Source organism: Amblyomma maculatum, chromosome 10 (genome assembly GCF_055883805.1).
Source record: "Amblyomma maculatum isolate TAMU_Amacu chromosome 10, ASM5588380v1, whole genome shotgun sequence".
Lineage (NCBI taxonomy): Eukaryota > Metazoa > Arthropoda > Arachnida > Ixodida > Ixodidae > Amblyomma > Amblyomma maculatum.
The window spans coordinates 171,393,115-171,402,154 of record NC_139353.1 but is presented as its reverse complement, the minus strand read 5'-3'; positions in this window follow the sequence as shown (position 1 = coordinate 171,402,154).

Here is a 9,040-nt window from a genome sequence, read left to right as displayed (position 1 = left end):
ATAAACCCTGAATGCTCATTGGAGGGTCAAATTCTAAAGTTAAAGCTAGGCTACTTTGGTCTTTGATCAGAAGAGAGGAGTCGCTGGAGAAAGATTTGATGTTGGGAAAGGTTGCAACGAACGCGATGGTTGCATGGCATCCTCGAGGCACTGCAGATGAAGTTATGTGAAGTTAGGAAGATAGTGAGAGACGGGAAAGCGTGGCGTGACATGGTCCATAGGGTCACGAAGAGTCGGACACGACTGAACGACTGAACTGAACTGCGCTGAATGAAGTTGTATTTCCGCTGCGAGTTGCTCATAGGCTCCACGGCGAAGAGCTGCTTTTAAGGCTTGCATAGCTGCTTTTGAATGTGTGAAAATAGACCATCGTTGAGGGCTTTGCTGACTGATATGCGTAATAGCGACACGTAGAGCAGTTATTTCTGCGACTGTTGAAGAAGTACGGTGAATCGTCATAACTTTTATTTCTGTAGTAATTGCGGGTATGACCTTAGAGCCTGAAGAACTCATGGCATTCACTGAACCGTCGGTGTAGACGTGCATACGATTTGCATGGTACTCATGAAAGTATTCAAGAGTGGTTTGTTTTAGTTCTGTCGGCGATAGCTCGACCTTCTTCCTGATGCCGGGTATTTAAAGAAGCACGTGTGGTTGATGCAGGCTCCACAGTGGAGAGGACGGTCTAGATGCGGGTGTAAACTGGGACGGCAGAATAGCGCGATGCGCATCAACGGTCTCTGTAAACGATGCACGCGGCCTGGTAATAGGAAGACTGGCCAAATAATGGTGTGATGTGTCGTAAATGTGCCCTCAGGGCGTCAACTGTTAGGTAGGTAGATATGGGATGCTCCTGAGCAATTAAAATTGTAGCAGCCGTAGAGACACATTTCGGCAATCCCAGGCAGGTTCGCAGAGCTTGAGCTTGGACGGTCTGTAGAATTCCTAAGTTGGTTTTCCTGACATTTCCAAGTGCAGGTAATCTGTACCGAAGAAATCCCATAAATAATGCATGGTACAGCTGGAGCATCGCCCGCACGGCCGCTCCCTATGACATTCCCCCCAATAAAGGCAAGTATGTGAGCAATTGCTGTCAGCCTCTTTTTCATGAATGAAATATGGAGAGTCCACGAAAGATTTCTGTCGATGATCACTCACAGAAAGCGATGGCTGCTTTCGTAGGGTATTGCTTTACCATCAATGCGTGCGGTGTAAGGTGACATGTTCTTGCGTGTAAATGCAATTAGCGAACACTTTTCAGTTGATATCCCCAGACCTTGCAGGTGGAGGTAGGACGCAACTATACTTGCCGCCTTTTGAAGCCTCGCTCTAACCTGTAGGCGCGTAACTCCTGATGCCCAGATACAGATGTCGTTGGAATATATTGAAAGTTGCTCCGACTGTGGTATTAAGTCAACAAGTCCGACAAGAGTAAGATTGAAGAGTGTTGGGCTTAGTACTCCACCCTGTGGGGATCCACGGAAATTGAAATGAGATGTTGGGCCACCCTCAAGCCGCGTTCAGACTGCGTGCGCATTCGTCGTAAGTATCGTATCTATCGCAGTGCGCATAGCGGCTGGAACTCCCGTTTACGTAGCTTGCGACCGCGCATGTTCACACTGGGCCGTTCGGTGAGATGCGTTCTTTACGGCCGGCCAATCGCCGCTCTCAACATGGCGCCGGTTAGCCAGCGGCTGATAGCGGAGGTCTGGGCTCTTCAAGCTTAAAATGAAATGTGAAAGGAAAGACTGGACACACAAATAAAATACGAAAAAGAACAATGGGTATATTAACAATTAACCACTCGATTACAAATACACTTCTTCGTTTGGCACACGCACGTTCGCACACAGTTTTCAAATGTCCGCTCACCATGCTGACGCACCGCTCACTCCTTCGCACATTTCTTCACGCGCCCGCTCTCATTGTCGACGTACCGCGCACTCCTGCCCGCTGTCCCGTGATCGCACTCTCTCGCACCAAAACAGGCGTACGGTCCGCCTGCATCCCTGCTTGCGATTTTACCAGTGCCCCGGAGCGATCTTGGAGACGGGCCGGGGCGGTGACTCAAAGGCCCTACTACTGACTCCAAACAATGAGCCGGGGCGCGCGGCAGGCACGGAAAAGTCCGCGGAACCTCGTCTCCCCTCAGAAAATGCTGTTTTCTTGTTCTCTTTTACGGTGAGCTTCTTTCAAACTTCGACGAGTCCGCGCCAGCTCCGTTCTCGACCGCAACGCTGCCCCGCATCGGCCTTTCGCTGCAGGCCAACTGTTTCCTCACTTGTCAACGGAGCCGATGGGATGCGAGAATGCACTGGGATGAAGCGGGCATTCCCCGCCTCCATAACCTCACTTTTCTAAACTAGAGGAAACATTTGCTTGTTGAGAGCTCGTTCGCACATGAAAAAACGGATTGATAAATAAACCACTTACTGTTTTGACTCAGCGCACTGGCAATTTGCAGCCAGGCATGGTTTTGCACTTCTGTATGTGCGATTTCAGCTACTCGTAGTAGAGAGCCGGCCTCTGCCGAACTTTTTTTATGAGAGGCTTATAATTTCACCGCGAAGATTCTGCACTGCACATGATCAAGCTGTGGACAGACACAATCACCGACACAACACCAATAACACCGGCGAGCCGAGACACTGCAGCAGCAGAGTAGGAGCGTTGGATAATGTCGCCTACTAGTGGTTTGCGCGCGAAATCTGGGAGGACCGGAAGCCCCATGACCGGAAAGGGAAAACCGAAACGGCTGTGCGCATTGGTCGCGCGTAACAGACGTATCTGTGCTAGTCGTAAAAGTCGCGGGTCCTCCGACATTTACGCCCACGCTCGGTGCGGACGTTACGCATCTTACGCTCAATGCGACAGCAATCTGAACAGACACGTTACGTTTTTTGCGCTTACGCTTACGATCCTTACGAACGATACGTGCGTTGCGCACGTAGTCTGAACGCGGCTTCAGTCTGCATAAAGTGAGCTCTGTTGGATAAATAACTGCGTATCCAGCAAGAAACACGACCACCGAGCTCGGCAGCTTCCAGAGCGTCTAAAATGGCCTGGTGAGTGACGTTGTCATATGCGCTTTTTATATCTAGTGTAAGGAAGAAGATGATTCAGCGTCCACGAAAACGACGACGAAGACGGCTGAGTTCCTGGCCAATCAGCTGGCGCGCGCACTCGAAGCTCGGACTGTCTTGTTCGGACGAGATTGTGCCTTACTCTACGATCGTCGTGTGTCACCGGTCGCCATCTCCAGTCCTTCGAATAACCCCTAATAAACCCCTCTTAACCAGGAATAACGCCGCGGGTAAGCGCTTCAAAATTTTTTGGCGTTGTACAGATGATACCAGGTCCACCACGTTGTCAAATGAAGAGCGTCCACGTCGAAACCCTGACATTATATCCGGATATATGCGGTAGTGGTCCAGGTACCACTCAATACGTGTAAGCAGCATTCTTTCTAGTACTTTACCAACGCAACTAGCCAGCGCAATTGGACGGTATGATGTCAAGTACAGAGGCTATTTGCCAGGTTTCAGGAGCGGAACTAAACGACTGCACTTCCACTCGTCCGGAACTGTACCCTCACTCCATGATTTGTTGTAATATTCCAAAAGAGCGTGCCTAGCTTCTTGTCCAGGATTTCCAAGCGCAGTGTATGTTACACCGTCGGGAGCCGGCGATGATGACCGTCTGCAAGAAGCCAGCTCAGCGTCAAGTTCTTCCACGGAGAAGGGAAGGTCCATTCGTGAATCCCGTGAAGCTGGAACATCGTTGAAATGTAGCGTTGCCGTTGGAGTCGATTGGCCTGCTACCCTAGCGCAGAAATCTTCTGCTACCTCGACCTCACTACGTCTTTGATAGAGTGCGACAGATTTGAATGGGTAGAGCTGTTTGGGAGATGTTCGGAGACCACGAACGACATTCCAAATGCGTGATAGAGTCAGATAGGTTTTATGCGCACAAAAAGACGACACAAAAGACAAGGGAGACAGGACGGAGCGCATCCTGTCTCCCTTGTCCGCTCCGTCCTGTCTCCCTTGTCTTTTGTGTCGTCTTTTTGTGCGCATAAAACCTATCCGAGTATGAACCAACTAGCCCCACAACGCATATTACTGGCGTGATAAAGACTTGCGGGGACCAAGCGTTTCACAGAATGACCGCCAACGTATTTCCTGGAGGGCTTGAATTCGGCGCTGAATTTTCTTTTGCAGGCGCCTCGCATCTCTGAGGTAGAGGCGCGACTTCTTGCGTCGGTATCTACGCTCTGACCTCCGTCGCAATGATCACAGGCGCTGTAAGTCCGCATCAAACTCTGTGTAGGTAGGCACTGGGGTGAAGAAAGACGTCACGTTTATCATGGCCTCCTTAATTTTCTCTTCAATACTTGCAGAGAGGCCTGCTGTGCAAGCATCTTCCATAAGTGCTTGAAATGGCGACCAATCGATGTGGCGTATTCGTGGGACAGACGTGGACGTGGAAAGGCCATTAATGATCACATATGTAGGAATGTGGTCACTTCCGTGTGTTTCTATATCTGCAAACCTTTGGACGATGTTGGTAAGGCATTGAGACACGAAAGCTAAATCAAGACAGCTGCTGTACGTTGCCCCTCGAATAAGAAAAAAAAAACATGTATAAGAAAACTAAACACCAGCCATTTAATCTTCGTCTTAAATCTCGATACATCAGGTATTCTAGTATACTATCATCTCTTCTAAAAAAAGCTAAACGAAGCTAATATGAAAACCAATTATCCAAGCAAACTAATAATTCCAAACGAAAATGGCTGCTTCTTGAAGAATTTTTGAACATCGGAAAGTCACCAAATGTAGTTAAATCTATTTTCCACGATGGGGTTCTTTTAACTAATCCTGCGAACATATTTTGCAACTCACCTTATTATCCCTCCTCTTCGTCGTGCACACCTTCTCTTGAACGCTGCCCCCATTCCTTCTTTCTTACCCCCACTTGCCCAGAAGAAATTATATCCGTAATTAATAACTTAAAGATGACCGGTCCCGGCATTGATAACATCCATGGAAAACACGTGAAAATTATCCGATCCTTGCTGGCACCTGTTCTGAGTCACATCTTCAATCTCGTTTTTTTAAGTGGCTGTTATCCGCGGCAGCTCAAGATAGCGAAAATAATACCAGTGTTCAAGAAAGGCGATCCTGCTATGCCACATAATTATCGACCGATTGCCATTCTTTCTTTTTTTGACAAAATTTTAGAAAAATTATTTGAAATAAGGCTGTCAGGATATTCTGATACTCAAGACGGTTTTCGACGCGGACTATCTACAGATACTGCTATAGCTTCTCTCATAGATTATATCAGGCTTGCTATCGTTAAAGGAAAGTTTTCAGGCGCAGTTTTCATTGATTTTAGCAAAGCATTTGATTCCATCGATCACTCCATCTTGTTTCAGAAACTTGAGTTGTACGGCATATCAGGACCTCCACTAATGCTTTTGAAGAGCTTTCTTCGTGACCGAGAGCACATAGTCTGTATTAATAACCATGAATTTAATAAAGCTCTCACTAACATTGGGGTTCCACAAGGTTCTATTCTAGGCCCTGTATTGTTTTTACTCTACATTAACGATTACCATCCTGTTTTAGGCATTGTAATAAGTATATTATACGCAGATGACACTACTATGATAACATCGCGCCGTGACATTTACCAGCTCATATCTAACCTTCAGAATGACATTAATTCTCTTGAGCATTGGTGCCATATTAACCGCCTTACTGTGAATGTTAATAAGACTTTCATCCCCTTCGGAAGCCATTGCTCGTCTCACCACTGCTATACTTCCACTGCCATCGCGTCGCAAGACCGAATTTTGTTTCTGTGTGTTGTTATTGACGCTCATCTAAAATTCCATTATCATATAGCGGACACTTGCAAGAAAATTTCATTTGGGTTACGCGCACTAATCAAAGCCCGATCCTTCCTCCCAATCCACACGTTACTATCACTTTAATACGCTTTCGTCCACAGCCACTTAAACTACGGCATTTCATCCTGGAGCGGTGGCGTAGCGGTAGAACATCCGCCTCGCATGTAAGAGGACCGGGGCTCAAATCCCGGTGCCGCGCAATTCTCCACCGGATGAAAAAAAAAAAAAATCCGCGTGTTGGTGGAATTGCATAAACAGGTTTGGGGTGCGACCTGATGCCGGTGAACACCTCCGGTAATGCACTCCCTCACCAGAACAGGAGTTGGCCACCCTGGTGCAGTACTTGGCCGCAACCTCCTATGATAAGCTCCATAAAACCCCGGCCCTCAGTCCCCAGCGGCTGCGGAACAACTGACCACGGCGGCGGTCAGACCTGTGACGCAGCAGGGGGTGCTAAGAAAGCCTGGCTCCGCTGGACAGGCCGCCATTGGAAACTGACCCTGGCAACGTTTAATGCTAGAACCCTAGCTAGGGAAGCTAGCTTAGCAGTGCTGTTAGAGGAGCTAGAGGGCATGAAATGGGATGTCATAGGGCTTAGTGAGGTTAGGAGGCCGAATGAGGCATATACTGTACTGAAGGATGGGCATGTACTGTGTTATCGAGGCTTACCGGAGAGGCGACAACTAGGAGTAGGTTTCCTTGTCAAAAGGTATATAGCGGGTAATATAGATGAATTCTATAGTATTATTGAGAGGGTTGCAGGCATCGTAATTAGGCTTAATAAGCGGTATAAACTGAAGGTTGTACAGGCCTGTGCACCTACATGTAGTTATGATGACCAGGCAGTTGAAAGCTTCTGTGAAGATGTAGAATCGGCAATGCGAAAAGTACAGACGCAGTATACTGTACTAATGGGCGACTTCAATGCCAAGGTAGGGAAAAAACAGGCAGGAGACAAGGCAGTAGGTGACTATGGCATTGGTTGTAGGAATAGCAGGGGGGAGTTACTAGTTGAGTTTGCAGAGCGCAATAACTTACGAATCATGAATACCTTCTTCCGCAAACGGAAGAAGGAAAGGACGGGGGGGATATCGTGCTAGAAAAACTGGCCACCGTGTATACGCAGTGCCTGGTGTCATCGACGGTACCGGAACCATGGAAGAATGCAAACATTATCCTCATTCACAAGAAAGGGGACTCTAAGGACCTTAAAAATTACAGACCAATCAGCTTACTGTCTGTTACGTATAAGGTATTTACTAAGGTAATCGCTAATAGAACCAGGACAACCTTAGACTGCAATCAAGCAAAGGATCAAACAGGGTTTCGGAAACGGTACTCTACTATCGAGCATATCCATACCATCAATCAGGTGATAGAAAAATGCTCGGAATATAACCAGCCCTTATACATAGCATTCATTGATTACGAAAAAGCATTTGACTCAGTTGAAACCTCGGCGGTGATGCAGGCATTGCGAAATCAGGGGGTAGACGAGTCGTACGTGAAAGTGCTGGAAGATATATATAGTGGCTGCACAGCAACCATAGTTCTGCATAAAGAAAGTAACAAAATTCCCATAAAGAAAGGCGTTAGGCAAGGAGACACAATCTCCCCAGTACTATTCACAGCTTGTTTAGAGGAAGTATTCAGAGACTTAGAATGGGAGCAGTTAGGGATAAGGGTAGATGGAGAATACCTCAGTAATCTGCGATTTGCTGATGACATTGCCTTGCTAAGCAACTCGGGGGATGAACTGCAAATAATGATTGATGACCTAGACAGGAAAAGTAGAAAGGTAGGCTTGAAAATTAATATGCAGAAGACTAAGGTAATGTTCAACAGCCTCGGGAAGGAACAGCAGTTTACATTAGGTAGCGAACAACTGGAAGTAGTAGGCGAATATGTCTACTTAGTACAGGTAGTAACCGCAAATCCGGACCACGAAAAGGAAATAACAAGAAGAATACGATTGGGATGGAGCGCATTTGGCAAGCACTCGAAGATTGTCTAGCAGCTTACCGGTATCGCTAAAGAGGAAAGTATACAAGAGTTGCATCTTGCCTGTCCTCACCTATGGGGCTGAAACGTGGAGGCTAACCAAGAGAGTTCTACTTAAGTTGAGGACAACCCAGAGGGCTATGGAACGAAAAATGTTAGGGGTAACATTAAGAGATAGAAAGCGTGCAGAGTGGGTCAGAGAAATAACTCGTTACCGACATTCTAGTGGAAATTAAGGAGAACAAAATGGACATGGGCAGGACATGTAGTGCGAAGAGAGGATAACCGATGGTCGCTGAGGGTAACAAACTGGATTCCAAGGGAAGGAAAGCGTAGCAGGGGGCGGCAGAAAGTTAGGTGGGTGGATGAGATTAAGAAGTTCGCAGGGGTCAAGTGGATGCAGCTCGCATAGGACTGGGTTAATTGGAGGAATATGGGAGAGGCCTTCGCCCTGCAGTGGGTATAATCAGGCTGATGATGATGATGATGATTTCATCCTGGGCTAACGCCTATCATGTTCATCTTTGGCCATTAATAAAACTGCAAAAGCAAGCCATACGCATCATAACCACCTCCCCTCGAATGTCACCGTCGCACATTTTATTCATGAATTTAAATGTTCTAACCCTCTCGGCTCTTTATATTTATAATATCGGTATTCTATTCTTTAAAATTCTTCACCATCAGTTCCCCTTTAGCATTTTTCCTCCCGGCATGATCAAAAGCAACAGCGTTACACGGTTCGCTCTACATGATAATTTTCTGCTACCAAAGGTCAGTACTAACTACGGGAAACAAGGCCTTCAAATTTCGTCCATATCATTCTGTAATTCTTTGAATTTCGAATACACTTTCTTTGTTCAAGTTGAAATTTAAAAATTTCTTCTTAATTTGTGATTGCTTTGTTTACCTTTTGTGCCGCGGAATTCATAAGTGTTTTTGTACTTTTTTCTGTATTCTGCTTCTGTATCTAAATCTGTTGTCAATGCACTCTTTACTGTGTATTTCGTTCTTTATTTTCAGTGTTGTTTCATAAACGGTCTTACAATAATATTATTCTTATGTTGCCTATCAAAATCTATTACCATGGGAGGTCCCACCTGCGGTCTTGTACCATGGGAC